This window comes from Drosophila subobscura, chromosome O (assembly GCF_008121235.1).
Source record: "Drosophila subobscura isolate 14011-0131.10 chromosome O, UCBerk_Dsub_1.0, whole genome shotgun sequence".
In the NCBI taxonomy this organism is placed as follows: Eukaryota; Metazoa; Arthropoda; class Insecta; order Diptera; family Drosophilidae; genus Drosophila; species Drosophila subobscura.
This window is the reverse complement of record NC_048533.1, coordinates 5,582,549-5,601,264: the sequence shown is the minus strand read 5'-3', so window position 1 is coordinate 5,601,264 and position 18,716 is coordinate 5,582,549. Positions and strand designations below refer to the sequence as shown.

General features: G+C 38.8%; 1 protein-coding gene and 2 non-coding genes across 3 annotated transcripts in view; 1 reads left to right on the top strand and 2 right to left on the bottom strand.

Moving 5' to 3' along the window:
• Positions 1-18,716, top strand: part of LOC117899225 (furin-like protease 1) — a 151,192-nt gene that overhangs the window by 25,053 nt on the left and 107,423 nt on the right.
• Trnaw-cca lies at positions 15,178-15,249 on the bottom strand. The gene has a single exon. It is a non-coding gene; the product is annotated as a tRNA-Trp (tRNA).
• On the bottom strand, positions 15,443-15,514 carry Trnaw-cca. Its single transcript has one exon. It is a non-coding gene; the product is annotated as a tRNA-Trp (tRNA).

Sequence of the window (18,716 nt, the reverse complement as noted above, 5' to 3'; positions counted from 1 at the left end):
TATGATGGTCAATAAAGTTAAAGGAAACATCTTTCAATTCCCACTAATGTGCGTATCTAGAGGACACAATTTTTAAACACAAGCCCATTAAAGTGTCATAAATTGCATAGTGTTCAAAGCCCACACCTTCTGAAAATATGCCATCTTCAATAATACTCCCCCAACCAGTTGGTGTAATCTTCCGAACAAAATCCCTCGAAAATCTTTGAGCTTTTGTGTTACATTTCTTAAGCTGCCTCCTTGGCTACGCCTCGTCTTATCATATGACAACCGACGTGAGGATGGGAGGGGAAAAACACCTAACATTTAAAAGAATGAAAAAAAATACACAAAAGCAAACAAAATTATGGCGCCCCTAACAACAACAACAATCGAAAGAGAATAAGAAAGAGGATGAATACGGAATAGAGAGGACAAGTGCAGGGCAAACAATGACACAAATAAATAAATCCCCCAAAAATCTCAATGAAATTTATTCAGCATTTATTTGTTTTGTGTATGTGTGCATTGTGCATATGTGTGTGTGTGATGAAAAAGGGAATCAATTAATGATAAAATGTCAAGGTTTATGAGGCATCGGGCGAGCGATCTTATCTGGTGCTCCCTTCCTTCCCTGCCTCACCACTTCATGTTTATATTTGTAGTTTTGTTGTTGCTGCTTGTGTATTTAATTTGTGGCTTTGCTTTCGATAAGCGCAACATTTAATTGCTTTTATTTCTTATTTACTTTTTTTTTTTTTGATTGCGCTGCGCAATGCATATTATTAATAATTCTTGGAATGTGTACAGAGTGGAAAGCGGGCGAATATATTACACATATTCGTGTGTTCCATTTGACATTAAACATGACATTCGGCGAAGGAGCTCATTCTAGGGGCTTGTGTGGGTGTGCCATAAATAATTGATGGAAACTAAATGTTGCCCTGCCACACCACCCTTCCCTGTCCTGCATTTGGACCCTGAGGCTCCGTCTGTTCATTGAAGCGCATTCACATGGAATAAAGTACACAATTTTGCGTTAAAAAAAAAACCGAATAAAAGTCACATTTTCAAGAGGAAAGATAAAAAGTTCTTAGAGTGTGTGTGGGGTGGGAGGGGGGTATATCTGCTGGTGGAATTATGTTTAATCTTTGGGTTAAAAGACCAATAAATGTGACTAAAATATGTGTCCGACTAGAAAAGGCAAAATAAATTACTGAAAAATGAGCAAAAACAGAAGAAAATTATATTTTGCGAGTAATTATATTAGATAAGGAAGATTAGGAAGATAAAACACAAAGTAAAGGTTGCGATTAAATATTTATTTAGTTTTTATTTAAATATAAAATAATTTATTTTTAATCAATTGAGTTTTTTGTTAAAGGAATTGAATTTATTATTAATTAAATGTTCTGCGAATTTCTATAAATTTATATCTTAAACCAGAGAGATTTAATGTGAAATCCATACTGCAATCATCACGAGGGAGAAGTGGGAGTGGCACTCCCTGCATTAACATCAAATTTCAACCCTAATTGAAGATTTTGCGCTCGTTAAAAGCGAAACATGATATATTTTTGGCCAATGGAACTATCAATTATCGCTAGAAATTCCGTGAATATTCCATCAACAATCTGCAGAGTAATTAACGTGACAATTATACAGAAATTGTGTGTTAAATAATTAATACAAAATGTTCCCCCATGTTTGGGTGTGTGTGGGTGGTTTCCCTTATCGATAAACAGATAAGATATCGAACGTAAAAACAACAATCTATTGCAGCAGAACAGCAAAAAAGGTGACTAATCGATGGACAGAAAGAGAGGGAGAGTGTGGGTGAGGAAAACATGGCATTGGCGTGACAGGAAACCACTCGAGAAAATCACTCGAGACACGACCACAACCACCACAAGACTCGTACATATATCTATCTATCAAGGTGGTAGGAAAAACAGGATTTAGCTGGGGTGAAACTTAATTAGAGGTAGGACAAAGTGGGGAGAAAAGTGGAGGCCAAAGGAGGGGCTGAAAGGAATGACAATGAATACAATTATTATGGCCACACAAGGAGGGAAGGAGAAGCAGCTTGAAAGGAGCGCAGCGCAGGACACACGTAAGGATCATTAATCAAATGTCCAGACAAGTGTAAAGTATAAAAGGAGCCACCGTCGCGACACACACACACACACACACACAGCCGCAGAGAGCCACAGGAGCCAACAGTCTGGAAAAGTCTTGAAAATAAAATGAAGTATGCTCCTTGAACAGAGGCAGGAGGCAGGAGGCAGGACGTCCTGCCCCTGAAAGATGGCGCCTGAAACACGTACCACATAGTCGGACGGGGTGGCAGCAGCGTCTCGGGTATTTTGAAGAGACAGCCCATAGCCGTAGGCTCAAACAACAACTGCAGTCGGTCTCCTGCTGCCTCCTCCGTGTGGCAAGTGCCACTTGAGGCACCTTTGCCTGTTGACAATAAACATTGCGATTTATCCCAGCACCCAATGACCACCCCAAACGATGGTAGAAAATGTTAGACAACGAACGCACTTTGTCAGGCGGCTGGGGACATGCTCCATCCCACATTCCCCGCAACAAGAGACACAGAGAGAAAATCTAATAAGCGGCTGTTGAAAACCATATTAAGCAGCAGGTGTGGAGGGGCATGGAGGAGGTGTTTCCTCTGCTGTGATGACGAGGAAGAGGAGACGGAGACGGAGCCTCGACCGCATTGTTGACACGGATGACATTTTAGTGCTCTGTCCTGTCCCGTGCCCAGGTGTGATTAATTCACGTATTGTTTGTTGTCGCGCCGCACACCAAATGCGAGGCCCCCCCCGAGCACCCAAAGGAGCTGGAATAGGAGATCTCGGAGGTGTAGTTGGAGGAGTAGGAGCCATTGGGCAGACGTCGGACTGTGGCAAACGTTTTGGGTAATGGCATTTTCATGGCTTTTCCTTGGTTCACGGTTCATGGGGTCGGGAATTATGAATGGAATGAACAATCATTTTCGAAGAGGCACGGGAAAACTGTGCGTGAAATTTTGTGGTGTTGAGGGAGTGGAAGGTGACAGCAAACACAAATTATGGTTTGGCTCTCGCAGATGAGTGATTTATAAGTTCATTTTAAGGGGGCAATGGCTGTGGGAGAATCTTGAGAGATCTTTGAAAAATCATGAATACTATTAAGGGTAGAACCTGAATGATTTGAACTCTATATTTTGATCTACTGCCCTTTTCCATGTCAATTTAAATCAATTTGAGCATCGCAATCCTAGTAAACCTTGAAAAAACATTGATTTTTCACCGCATTTGAAATGCAATTGAAAAGCGTGTCAAAATCATGCAAGCAATTGTTGTGCTTTGCTTTGGAGCCACCTGGAACTACCCCGAAACCCCTCTGGAACCCCTCTCTCATCGCAACCTTTGAACAAAATTACCTGCCATATTATACGGTTATTATGGGCAGCCCTCCCGCTTCTAATTTTCCCCCTGTTGGGTCTCGCTATCGCTTCTCCCTGCTATTTGCACCTGCCTCCCTCAATTGCCAATCCCTTTGTTGCTCCCTCTATTGCCCACTCCATCCATCTCTATTGCTGGTCCCTCCACGTGCCCCATCCAGCCCCTGCCCCTCCACTGCTCTCTCATTTATTTAAAGCTCAATTAAATGTTATTTTTAGCATCGTTTCGACTGCTCCGACTGCCATGTAATCATTATATTATTTTAGAGCGTAATTACTAATTTCATGCAATTTTCCAGGGCACGAGAGGGAGAGAGAGAGACCGCTAGGGAGAGATGGAATAGGAGAGGCGGCAGGTAATAGCATGCAAGGGGTCTCCCACTCTCTCTCCCTCATAGAATCTGTCTCTCGTGTCCCACAATTGCCGCACTGCAAATGCACTTGAAATGCTGCACATGTGCGAGTACGTAGTTCTGTTGCCGCTGTTTGTGCCTGGCGCGGTCTTTACTTTGTGTAAAAATTGAAAATAATTAAACTAGAAATTAGTAGAGCGTAACACTTCACTTGTACCGAGTACCGAGCGACGAGTACTCGCCCTCGCATTCGCATACTTAAAACCTAAACTAAAACATAACTTTCCAGCTTTTCTAACTGGCCTTTGTGTTGCGTCCCGAGTTTTTCCATTTATCTGCGGCCACCCCTTGCATTTCAGGTGCGTGTGTTTGGCATGGGGGCAAATGGGGGCAAGGTTGCTGAAAGGTGTTGACTTAATTAGATGCTCATACGAGTGTATTCAACGCGCTGTCTTTTGGGCCTTTTTGGCACAGAAATTGTGTTGAGGTTTTCCTGTTTTCATAAGGCTTTTTATATATATTTTAGGAGAAAAGAAAAGGCTCTTCGGAATAAAAATAAATATGATAAATACTGACTTAAAGATTGAACTTTAAATAGTTTATAATTATTTTGCTATTCACATCATGAAATGATTCTGATTTTCTTAGGTGGTTTTCTCCATCGTTTGTTAAATTTTCTATTACAGAAATTGCATCCCAAATTAATAAATCAGTGTCATCATTCACAAAGACCCCTTTAAATGACTTTTTAAATTCACTTTTTCCCACGCTTTTAATTATTGTTTTTGCCGCTGGGCTCTCCTCTTTCTCTCTCATTCTCTATTTTTCTCTGCTTTCGATGCCTGAAAGTAATGCCTCAGCTAATCCCAAAAAACCAATTAACTGCTTCGACAATTGGCCAAATTTAATGGCAATTCGCAATGAATGTTTTTCAACGATAGTTTCCAGCGACTAATCAGCAGCAGCAGCAGCAGCCGTCGCCTGCAGCAGAGGGGGGAAGCCGTGGCAACTATTGAATCGCTGATTTGGAGAGTAGAATTCGATTCGGAACAGTTCTCCCTAAAGTGCAATTGATGGACGGGTCTGGTAGTGCATTTGAGAGATGTTTCTGACGGTAAAATCAATTAAAAATACGGGATGAAAATCGGAAAACAAAATTCTATCACGCGCTTAATGCAATAGCAGCTAGAAAATGTGGAACTAACGCATGTTGTTTGTTGTGTGAGTAGAGAGAGAAAGGTAGAGGGAGGCGATTGTATGAAAAGCATCAGCAGCAGTGCCAGCAGCAGCGAGAACAGAAACAACAGCAAAACTCGCCACACGACAATAGCAACACTGAAAATAACGAAAAGAATGATTTCAGATCAAAGGAAATGGAAAGAAACGAAGAGTTTAAAGAAGAAAAAGTTTAAAACGCAGAAATAAAATGTTTAGGCAAGAGAAAAGAGTTTGTGAGGGAGAAAAAAGAGTAAAGAGAGCAAGAGACAGCATTGTTTTCTGTTCTAAAAAATCATAAATCTCGACTTTAATTATATGCATTTTTGAAGAGTAGTTGCAGGCATCATTAAAAACAGAGTAGTAACATATCTGAAATGGCAGCTAGAAACATGCTGCAAATCGCACCCAAAAGTTCAAAGAATATGCCTCAGACAGACACAGAAACAGACCAACATTGGAAACAACTTCCATTGAAAAATTGATCCCTCTCCTGAGACCAAGAGCCAGGGTAGATGCTGGTATTAAGGCTGTCAAGCGTTTATTTCTAAATGGTTCTTAAAATGCTCTTTCATCGCGTTTAATAAAACTTTACTCATAAATGTTTCAACTTCAGTTTCATGCTGTGCAAACGAAAGCGGGGGTTCGATTCTTATAATCCTTTCGCTTTCATGCGGCTTATGGTCACATGGGGGAAGGGGTTTTCCTGTCAAAGGTTATTAAAAATCAATTAATTAACGGCAGTTCTGTTGAGTGGCATTTAAATCTTAGAGTTAAGTGATATTTTGTATGAATTTTAAATACAAGCTGATAACGAAAAGCATGTTGAAACTTTTTAACTAAAAGAAGAGTCAGAGATAACTCTCGAAAAGTGGCATTTAAAGCTCCATCAAATTATAGCACATTATCTTGTAGATTGTAGCTACAATTTGACCTTATTTCTCATACGATTTGAATGATTTTGCATCAACTGGTAGCTAACAGCATTATATGTTCATATGTCATACTATTTATTAAACTTTTATCGTGTTAATAATATAATAATAATAATCGTGTTTCTATAATTGCATAAATTATCAGTAAACACAACCCTTTCCCCCAGCTCAACCTAATCTCTATTGACATTCCCCAGTATATTTGCCATGAAATTAAAGAAATGTCTGTTTCATGTGCAAACATTTGCCAAACAATTAAATATTATTTACTTACCGAACGATGCTAACGATTTCTCATGTTCATCTCTTCTATTTGCAGGTACAGTGTGTGTTTTATTTTTGTACTTTCGCTCGAGCCCCCTCCCATGTGTGTGCCTCCTTTTTGTGAATGCGTAAGTCGAACAATATTTTACGTTTGCAAATAAATAATAAAATATATACAACAGATACTGTATAAGACAGAGAGAAAGGAAGAGAGAGCGAGAGAGAGAGAGAGTGAGGGACCAGCACAAGGCAACAAAAGTCACTGCACGAATATGCAAACAATATAAAATGTGACAGATAATCAGGGTGTGATGCGAACAGAAAAGTACTCTATTTTCAAGTTAATTTATAAAAAAATAAATATTAGAAAATAACACTTGGTGTTTTAAAAACAGAAGGTTCAGCAAATAGAACATGTTTCATTTTAATTTCTTTGAGAAACTCAATCTTTCCCGCTTCATATCTTTTGATTATATGAACCAACTTGGATTCAATAATCTTTTACATTGGTCTCCAAGATTCAATCGTTTTGACAGAAGGTAATTGGTAAACTTATATTTTGCCATGGACACTGGAAGTCGGACTGCGGGGTTATTGATTGCCTGCCTCTTACATAAGAACACAACATAGCCCTCGGAACCCCATCACTTACCCTGTAAAACACATATTCCGTTCTTTTTCTCTCTCTCTCTCTCTCTGTCTCTTACTGACTGCCGCTTCGATTTATGTGATTCGAATAAATAACATTTGCTGATCCAATACGTTCCGTTTGTGTGTGTGTATCTGTGAGTCGTGTGTCGATTGTGAAATATGCTTACACTTTTGTTGTGTTTTGTATTTCTGTTATGTGGTGTGTGGCTTTTGATAGCCAGCCAAACGGGCCAAAACGGCCGCATTATGAACTTGACACAGATCCACATACCACACGGGAGCGGGAGTCCATGGAAAGTGTCATTTTATTCGAATATAAAATGGATATAGTACGCCTCACTCATTTCATTAACAGAGACACACTCCACACAGAAAGTACTCCAATTTCCGATGATTCTCGAACGTGTGAAAAAAAAGAGTTCATGAATACAGTACTGGGGAGGGGGTGGTTTAGAGTTACTCTTCAAGTTACAGATAGAATTACAAATGAATGTTGAATGATGGAACAAATGAAATGTGTCATGCAATGCAGTGCAAAAGATAAATTTTGAAAAGTAAATGTTGATTGAATCTATTTATGGACTGCATGCGTTTCAATTGTACTTGAGAGATGCTTTTCCCACACTTTTAAATCCCCCAATTACACTAAAACTTATATATTTATGACATAGTCTGAGAGCAGACATCTCGAAGCGTTTACAAAACGCCAGATTTATGCATTTTGAAAGGGACAGCCTTGGAATAACTTCACTTTGGGGGCCAATTTACATAACAAATGCTTTGAATGTGGTTTGGATTTTCTGTATCTCTCAGGAGGTGCTAAAAATATGTATTCCAAGACCCACAAACTGATGGACCAATCATCTTTTATACATCATGGGAGACTGGCACATCTCCGGGTTGACAAAATTGAAATCAAATTTAAATGTTAATAGCGTACCCAACCTAATATATTCCACAATGTGATGCCGCCTTGGAGATTAATGAAAAGCCAAGCTAGGCCGAGCTGCCCCCCGAGACCTACATATTCTGCTGCCTATTCCACCCACTCATGCTACAGAGCTGCAGAGTTGAATGTGTGTATATGTATATGCGTGTGGCGTCAGATTGTTGCATACAATTTGCATATTATAATATTTAATATTAATAGAAATAAGTACAAGTAGCTTCTGTATGGGAAAGATAAGATGCTGTCTGGTAAATTGTAGGAAAATTGATAATCGTTTGGTGTGGGAAATTTTGTGATTTTGTGGTGGAAAATTGAAATTGATTTTTAGCCTAGTGAAGCCCAGAAGAACCCACAAACCAGAAGCCAAATTTGCACTTCATAACTTCATAAGTAGCCTTTTTGTTTCCCAAAAATGTGTTTATATGTGGGTCGTCATCTGAGTTTCTTATCAATTGTGTGCGTTTGTCGCTTACAAGACCTGTTATCTATAGATCTTCTATGTACAGACACATACATACATAGGGTTTTTATCATTTATGACAAAAATAAAAAAATAAAATAAAACCCATTCTTACTAAAACCATTCTCAAAAAAAACAACGAAAATTCAGGGTCAGATTTGTCACTGTCAACAATTTTAGGGCCCGCCAGTGTATCATCGCTTTTATGGGCCCCGCCACTGTATCATCAAATCGATGTGAAGTTCGATAAGGCGGTAGGAATGTCCATGTGTGCAGCATATTGTGTACGTGTGTGTGGAAGCGCAGAGTGTAAACAAAACAGCCGTTAGACTGCATCTCTGGCAAGTGCTGTCTGGCTGTGCAAGTAATATTAAAGAGGAAGGAAAGGCAGAAAATAAGAGAGTGGGAGCAAAAGAAAAATAAAAGAAAATATAAGAATTCGCAGAGCCTATAAATGGAGAAAGCGCTGGAGAGTGAACAAAAACTTTAGCCACGGCCTTACCTTACCTTTTGTTTAATCTATCTTGTGACTGTCTCTGCTTTTGGTTGTTGGTTTTTCTTCTCACAGCCCCCGAAAACAAAGAAGAATACAAGTAACAAGAAGACCAAAAATCAAATGCAGTTTTGTGCCAGAACTAAACAACTTACATACATTTGTATATGTGAGTGAGAAAGGGAGAGCATTAGATGGAGCGCCAGAATAGCTAGGGGGTAGCAAAAACGCATTGAACTGTGGCTCCCTAGCGCCGGCATTGATGTGGAATTAATAAAGCATCGGCCCCGATCCCGCCTCCTTTGCGCATTAGAACAAACAATGAGTGGGAGAAACAGGGCTTAAGGATATAGGGTGCGGCATGACGGCCCAGAAAAGATTCATAGAGTATCTGCACTTACTATTCTATTATTCCTGACATCAACGATAAAGATAGAAATTGGTAGGAAAAAAATGAGCGTTGTGTGTTGGGAACTGGTCAACCTTCCAATTGAACATACCCTGCATTGAACAAACAGTACACAGAACCATCAGAAAGGCGCTTCTGAGAGCAAAAGAGATAATTGCAGTCGACGCGAGAGCCGACGTGTCGGTTCACGTGCAGCAGATTTTGGTTTCTTTTCCCCCACTCCCCCATCGAACTGGAGTCGGAGCTAAGGGTCCGCGGAGGGGTCTGGTCTGGGCTCCGGGAGATGCTATAAAAGCGATTTATTAATGTCAGTCAGACAAGTGCCTGGTTGGCGTCAGTGGGTGAGCGAAGACCCGAGGCGTGGATGGGAGCGGGGTATATCGTACAGCAGAGGCATAAGCAGCAGCCAGCAACAGAGGCTGATTCTGGTTGCCGGCTATGCGAGGTACAGTGGGGTACATGATGACGAAATGTGAACATGTAGAACATTATTGTGGTGTTTTGTGGGTGTTGTCCCACTGTGCAGTGTATGGTGCATTGAGGCCCATGTTGGTAATCATGTTGCAAGTGATGAGCAGCTCATGTTGCTGTTGTGGCGGCACTGACGACAGCAGCTGCAACAGCAGCAGCAGCATGTTTACTCTGTCTCCCTCTCCCTATATCTTTCTTTCTCTCTTTGTGTGTGTTTGGAGGCAATGCACACTCTTGTGTCGCGCGGACAAAGTGATTCATTCATTCGCCTGGCAACTACTCGCATCGCGTTGCATCGCCTCGCAGCCAACATTAATGTTGATTACATGCCGACAGTTTTGTACATAGACTTGTCATTTGCACCCAGAAACAGTGAAACAGGAACAGAGAGCAGCAGCAGAAGCAGAAACAGAAGGTCTGTCTGCCCCACTGACGCCGATACACTTACCAGCAGTGGCAGCAGCTGTTCCCCTTGCCCCAACTGCTGGTTCCCACTTTTACCACCCTGTAACCACAGACGGAGCCAATTGTCATGATGTTGTTGTAATTTCCCTGATTTTTTTAATACCCTTTCCAAAAGGCATTATTGCACAACGTTTTTTTCGTTTTTTGTTAAGAGTCGGAACTTTTAAACATTTGTACACCATTTAATGGAATCTCATCACAATTGGATGATTATACATTTTATTATTGAAATAACGCTTCAGCAAGGGTATCTCTAGTTTCTGCATTTCTTTGTGGTTTTATTTAATTTTTTGTTTCAATTGTTGCATTCAGTGAGATTTTCGTTTCGAGGAGCGGCACGGAATGCGGCAATTTCTTTTGTACATTTTATTTACTTAAATGTTTTCCGTCCCTCGGTTATTGAGGGTATCTCTCTCTCTCTCTCTCAATCCCTATTCCGGCCTCTTCCTCCCCTCTTTTTGGGGTAGGTCTATCCATCCGTTTCCCCTCTTTTTCCGACTTTCTGTTTGTTTTCGTAGAAATTTCTGTTTGTCTGTTTGTATTTCGTGTTACATTTGATAATTATCCTAATTATTATGGGAGACAGCGAGACAGTTATGGGCATGAAAATGTTGTGTGTCAATTAGGGAGTTTATTAGATCTTGCCCTTAAAAGGGGAAATGGGTGATTAACCCTTGAAATGAGAAGCGAATCGAGAAGATGTTTTGAGGTTAGATAACCCTTACAGATAACCCTTACAAAAAGTATCGAATGTCTACTTAAGCCAGAGAAATATTACATTTCAAACGTGCAATTTCCATGAAAATATCTAATATAATTTTCGTAAAAGGTTTTCACCTTCAGTTTCTTTGGTTACAATCCAATTTTCTATGATTAAAAAATAGAAATTATAGAACCAACAATGACATAAATAAGACCCAGCCACAATCCCAACCGCAAAAGGAATGTAATCCCTGAAAAAAATGTGCCACTGATAAGGGTTAACATTAACAAAAAAATAAACGGGTGTACGAAGCCCCAATGAAATTAGGAATACCCTTGCCACAACATCGCATATTTCACGCCCAAGGCCCACAAAAAGAAAGGGGACGACGACCGACCCTAATTTTGTTGTTTAGTGTAGGAAAACCCAAACGCTAAAATTATGTGAAAAATGTTGCAATTTTCATGTTGAGAGATCTTAAACCCGTGCCTCATACAATCTCATTCCTCAAACCCGGTTTCTCCTCTATTTATACCCCTCTCTCACGCGTTTCTCCTCTTTTTCGGGGTTTCTGTTTCATATTTCTATCCGTCCCACACTTGAGTGAATTTTGACAAATTGTAAAATCCAGAAGAAACAGCAAAAAAGTACAACAAAATGTACAAATAACATGAAAGTTCTTGAACAACTTTTTCACATGAGACACACGAGAGAAGTAATGATTATTAATGTTTCATACGGATTTTCTGGGTGGAAAAGTTCCTTCGTCCCGTGTTGTTTCCTTTTCTGTTGGTCCTTCAGGCGCTTTTCATTCTTGGAGTTAAATTGTCTGAAAGATGAGCCCGCCCTTTTGGCTTGGAAAAGTGTCGTGTAATTGAAAAGAAATGTAATTCAATCCCAAGGATTGCCAAAAAATAAACCCTTTTTGGGGGATTGCAAGCCCTTTCTACGTATTCCCCAAATTCTACCCACACATTGCCACACACATTTTGTGTCACATCATAATCGAAATTCAACAATCATGTGAAAGAACGAACAGGAATTTAATGTGAAAGCAATTTGTTGGTTCGTTATTTTTATTGGCAAATAATGCAAATGTTGGAAATAATTCAAATTACTTTGTTTACTACAAATTACGCGACACTGAACGCATAATTATTTGCTAATTAAATCACAATAAAAATAGAGAGCCAAAAAACTGTAATAATAAAATAAATTAATAGTTTGTTTAGGCCATGGATAGGGCACAGATTCCGTGGGTTTGGGGGGATTATCCACAAAGCGGCAGCCCACATATTTATTGAATTTGTAAATAAATTCTCATTTCTGCCTATAATCTCTGTATAGCACGAACTAAAATTCCGCCATCAATTTTCATTCGTGTGTGAAACAATAAAATTGTTGATTAAAGTGTGAAGGCCATTATCCACTGGATGTCTAACGCTTACATTAACCCAGAAATGTATTCACAAATAGAGACGTTAATTGAAAATTCATGACATTTTGGCAAATCAATTAAAATTACTTGACACTAGATGCAGATTCGGACTGTACCTAAACGTGATGAGGGTTAAGGCGTAGGCCCAATGTTAATTTTATAGAAAAATGGAAATAAAAATATACTTTATTTTTACAGAAATATATAGAAAGGATAATCGAAGGTTATTCCATGGGTTTGAATGCGAGAACGGAAGGAATGAATGTGATTAAAGTAAATAATTGGTAAGATTTTTTAATTCTTGAGCGTTGGTGCATTGCCGGCTAAAACCCGTGCACTATCGATTCATTCGGTTAACCATTTAGTCTGTAAAATAGCCCAACAAATCCGCAGACATATCTATAGCCAAAAGCCAACCCAAACCTCAAATTTTCACAGTTCATTCAACCCCATTGTCCATTCCACCCCACCGCCACAAAGACCATGACTTTCGACCAAACAGAACAGAGAAGAGAACTCTAAGCCAAACACAGAATTCAAACAAAAGCCAGGACGAGTACGAGTATTCCCCATTGCAGTGGCCAGCACCTCCCCAAATCAGATTTCATGCTAACAACTTCCGTCTTTACCGAAAAGACAAAAAAAGGAAACGAAAAACTACAGAATACAGATGCAAAAAAATGGGAAACTTTTCCGGAAAAAAAGAGTCGAGGGAAAAACTTCCCCATCGGCCATAAAATAGACTATGAATTTCACTAAAATTTAATGTTCTACAAACAAAACAGATCTGGCCGGCCTCTCAGTCCAGCGTCCTCTTTAAAATGTTGCTGCTGCTGTCGTTGCCTTTTTAATTGTGAAACTTTTGTCATGCTGCAAGTTGCTGCTGCATATCTGCACAGCAGGATCCCGCAGGATAGCCTAAAAACACTTTGAGTCGTAGAATGGCAAACAAGAATGAAGGAACTGCAGGACAATGGCCAATGGACGACGACGACGACGACGAAAGTGCAAGTTGTTCGGACAGTTTTTCGCGCTCTTTCTCTTATCTAGAAAAAGGACCTTCATCAACTCTGTCCTTCACTCGCAATCCTTTATGCTCCTTGCTCTCTTCTCTTTTATTTATAAATAATCTACCACACTTTATACCCTGTGCAGTCGCTGCTTTCTGCTACTGCTCCCATCCAGCGTGGGCTTATCAAACAATCATTAGACGACGACGGTCCAACGGTAGAGGAACAACTTTACTGATTTCGTTAGTAATTATCCCCCCAACCACCATCTAAGACGAGCAGTGGATGTACACTGTACTAGTGTCATCAATCTTTAAAGTTTTGGAGTATCTCTCAAGTTGAAGAACAAGTTTAATTGTTTAACAAATTCGAACAAAGAAAACGCGATGTAAATTGAAACAGACAGCTTTGATTAGTGAATGGAGGGGAACTTCTGCAAATAAAGATTTATAATCTTTTGTAGCCATGCGAGACCCACAACCTTTTGTCCCACAATCGTATCTAAAGGGATACAAAAAACTATCTTTAATTTCACACCAAAAGTAATCCTTGGAGAATCTCCAAACAATTATCAAAGTATAAACATTTTGTGGGAAACACTTAACCCCATAACTTCATCGTTTTGGGTAACATTTTGAAAACGTTTTAATGACCACAGACATGCAACTACGAATAAAGTTTCGTCGTATATGAATAACGATTACCACAAATTAACAGAAATATATATAGCAACAACAAAACCACAGAGAAACCAAAGGAACAACAACTCGCTCGATGGGGGAGGGGGAGATCCTACATGGGCGAAGGGGGGACCTCAACAAGGGGTTTTAATTAAAAGTTACAACCCGTTAAGGGACCTCTACACTACAATTTTCTCGCTCCACTCCACTTCTCTCTCTCTCTCTCTTTCCTTCTCTTCTCTGCACCTCTTTTCTCTCCATGGTTTTCCCTTTCTCCTCCCTCAACTTCTTTCTAGCTTTTTGTCACAGAGTACGCAAAAATATTGTTGACAACATTAAATTAATTTCACCCTTGGGACGTTTTGGTACCATAGAAATTAAACAGCAAAAACAGAGGGTATACTGTGTTTGTAAGAATTGTAGATGCCAAATAAATAATAACTTTTTATAAAAATATTTTAAAACTTCAAGTTTTAAAGTTATGAAAATTTCCCTAGACTTAATCGTTGCCAAAGCTATTTTGTACCAAATTTTGCTACCCTAGTCGTAACACATATATTAAAGTTGTTTTTCATAAATGTTCATGGGTACAAGCTACAGGAAGTAGTTTCTCTGTCAACGAGGGGGTTCAGTGTGCATGTACCATGTTCTGTGAACAAAAGAACAAAAAAAAAAAATAACAAAACAACACAAGCAAAGCAATTAGTACCGGATGATAATTGTACGCAAAGATTTTACAACTTTAAAAGTAACTTTCTATCCGAAAATCATGCGCTTTATACTATCTAAACTAAAAGATAATTTTCACTACATTTTTGCAACCTCATGACCACAAATAAAAATGTAATAGACCAGATTTGATTGAAAAACCGACAAATAATAAAAACAGATTTACCTACATACATACATTCATTTATAGACATTTTAAGCCCCTTATCACAAACCACAAAATGGGAAACGGTGGAAATTCACAGTTTTTCAGCCGGAAAAACTAATATCAAATTCAAAGCTTATCCGTTTAAAAATATTTCATGGCTTATAAACTTTACTTTTGATGGAAAGGGGATAACAAATCCGAAACAAAGGAACAATTGAAACGAATATTTGTATTTAATTATTTTTCCAAACAAACCACAAAAAAAATTGCGAAACTCAATCAAATAAATCATGAAAGGGAAAAAAAGGTTTTCATTGCAAAAAATTAGGGAAAAGGAAAAAAATATATTGGAATTTAACCATTTTTACTGACCCCGACGTGATTTGAACACGCAACCTTCTGATCTGGAGTCAGACGCGCTACCGTTGCGCCACGGAGTCATATGGAATGTAGGACTTTTAATCCTTATAATGAAAGATGAAGTTTGAAATGGATTAAAGCAGAAGACTATGAAAGTTTGGTGCTAAAAAGGACACTACTGCAGAGAATATACAGTATAGACATATGTAAATCGTAGGAAATTCGTTACTGGATCAAAAAAATAAAAGATCGTTAGGAAAAAATCCTCTTAGATGACCCCGACGTGATTTGAACACGCAACCTTCTGATCTGGAGTCAGACGCGCTACCGTTGCGCCACGGAGTCTCAGGTGTTCATCATTAATTGTATTCTCAATATAAACTAATAATCTGATAAGATGTAGTACCTTCCTTTCCTCTGTACCTCTATTCTCTCTGAACCATCTATATATTTTTGTTGTGCTCTAAAAATAAACCCAATTGACAATCAGCAGGTTTGATAAGACTATAATTTATTATATATTGCTTTGGTTTATTTATTAGTTGTATTTTTTCTTGGAATTATGATAGTGGATTGCATTGGATTGTCGTTCTGCATTAATTAAATCATTTGATTGTGGTTTGGGCAAAGTATTTATGATACTAATGATAGAGATTTTGAAGAAGGTTGAAGAAACATCAATGAATCGAAGATGGTTTGCAACGTTGCCTCTCTACTGTATTCGACTTAAAATCGACTACAATTAAAATTAAAAAACGCCAACAAAAAATACATTTCTAAGTTATTACTAAGCAGTCCTCCGCTAGTTCAAAGTCGTGCCTTTTGCAGTTTTCGAGGAATGCCTTGATTAAGTGCCCTGACTCGCTAGATACCTTGGACATTAATATTACCATTTCCCACAGCCTCGTTTCACTGGAAACGAAACGAAATGAAATAGAAAACGTTTGAGAAATTCCGCCTGTAATTATAAATGCCAGCAAATAATTTACAAGGCACGTACTCCAGTACGTATTCCATGTCTGTTTGAAATTTGTAGCATTCCCCCATGACAATGGAAAAACAACACAGAGAAATCTTTGAAGAGAAAACGTTCGGTTAAAGAAAATGAAAATAATCTTTGGAAGAACTGAAAAACAATGCCATAAACCACAACAGATTCATGAATGAAAGAAATGTAAATTTCAAGAAAGTAAATTAATAAAAATACACGCAGCAGTAGGTTTGGGTTCTGTAAACAAAAGGAAATTCATTTGCATGCAAATTGGGAAACCCAAAAATGGTTAAAAAATAAAATAAATAGAAAACCCGGAAATTTCAATGACTGTGGGTGGTACATATGTACATATGTATGTACATATGTAATTGTAATTACCCCACAAAAACCCTTGGCAACAGGTCGAATGCACAGAGGTACACATCCTGAAGGAGGCACCATACGGCATAATTATATAAGTCAACATACAAACGGCCTTACAGGAGGTGCAGATACAAATACAGAGTGTAGGAGGAACTCCTTTTAGTTGTTGCTGTTGTCAAGTCAATTGCGTAATTAACATTCGCAGTTGAAGCTGTGCAGGACTCGTAGTATCTGTGCGATGTTCAAACTACAGTCGGGAGGAGGAAGGCCTCCTTTCCTTTCCAAACTACTCAACCTAATTGAAATTTTGGACTAAAGCCAAACATCAGCTTGCAACAACAACAACACGAACCACCCTTTCAGGCATTTCCAAGCAACATCTGTATCTGTAATTCATAATTTTACATGAGTGGCCCGTGCCCCTCTTCACCATCTCTGGCTTGACTCCCTCTCCTCTGTGCTTTGCGGACTTACTTGTGTGGTGGCTGCTGCTGCCCAGGACTACCACTACTACTCTTGTCATTAGCATATGCTATTTCAGCCTTGGCAAATAGTTGAGAGCCTCCTTCACACAAACAAGATGGCTCACAAAACAACGAGAACATTAACAAGAAAGGAAGGCTGGCTAGGCTGAAGGAAACCGAATTATTAGATACCCTACAATATTTCAAAGACTAAAAATTTAAAATGTTCATAAGATTTAAGTCCTGCATCGGCTCTCATCTAAGGGTCTGTTCTACTTATTTGGGTAGAAACAGAGAGCAGGACTTGAAAATTATGCACTGATAATGCTGAATCAAATTCGAAATACTTTATTCTTTTGCATTGAAAACATCCTCTTCATAGAGTATTCCAATTCCAACGAGCAAACAGCCTTATCCAGCCCTTATCCTTGATGCTGTTGCTGTGGCACTTACAGCTTCAATATATGCTTAATGCTTAATGAGCATCTAAAATTCATGAAAATGTTACATTCAATATTCATATTTCTATACATAATTAAATATTTGTATCTAAGCTTCTTAATTGAATTGTAGGCAAATTTTAACAGAAAATTTGTAGTAATTAATTGTTTTAGAAATTCATGTGTTGTTTGTCCGTGTGTTTTAACAACTTATTACGCTTCAATTAATTCAATTTTATTTTCTTTCTCGTTAAAGGTAAACCACATTTCAATGAGAACTTTATCTAAGAGTGAAAAGTGAGAAATAAACGAGGTATGGACTGATTGAACCTTTCTTTTGGGCTTTGGAAAAGTTGAAGAATCATTGAAAGATTCATTCAATTGTTTCAATACAATTTCTAATGCACTTCGGCTTCTGCTTTACACCTCTAAGCTAGTTAATCTAATAAATCGAATGCCTTATCAGCCGGCAGTGCCTTGTTCTGAGTACCTATAGAATATTCGGGTCAGGCCGTAGAGTTGCCCATGGGGATTACTCACATAGAAAACCGCACTCGAGGGACCGCATAGAAAATATTTATTAATTATTTTTAATGGCAGTGATTCAGCCGGTGCGCGTGAGCACTCAATGGGAAACGCGAAATGGGAAGTCACGCTCGCGCTCGCGCTCGCGATGTGGTGCTTAGTGTGGCTTAGTGGCGTTCCATTGGCGGCTGCTCGATAATTTTCTAGGCCCCCCAATGGTAATTACAAAACGAGTAGGCAAATACCTAAAATATCTAAATACCGCAAACTTTTGAGTGTCGAGAGATTTTTGACGTTTGAATAATAAATATTTCGATTAGCGTTCAATTGAGTGCAACTAACTGTAGATGAGAAATCCTGCATTAGAAGTGTGTGGCAAAACTGTTAATTGAATTGCTCTAGAAAAATTCCAAATACAAAAAGCACGTAATACATTTCCATTAGGAAGGTTAATTAGGGACTTTGCAGATGACGTGCAGTAGATGACGACTTCTGTTGATGCTTTTTCATTAGCGTGGCGTTAATTTGTTGTGTATCTGATATCTGTTGAATGTGTATCTGTTAATTGCCCCGATTACCGCATGTCGTGCCATGTTTTTCGAACCCAAAAAAGTTCAGCAACCCATTCTACATTTTATATCACATCATAATAATAATTATATAAAAAAAAATAATTTATAATTTCTTTGGATTACGGGAGGATGCGACAGTCTTTACCGCCGCCTTTTATCTTGTTGCTGTCAGAGATAAGATTTTGGTTG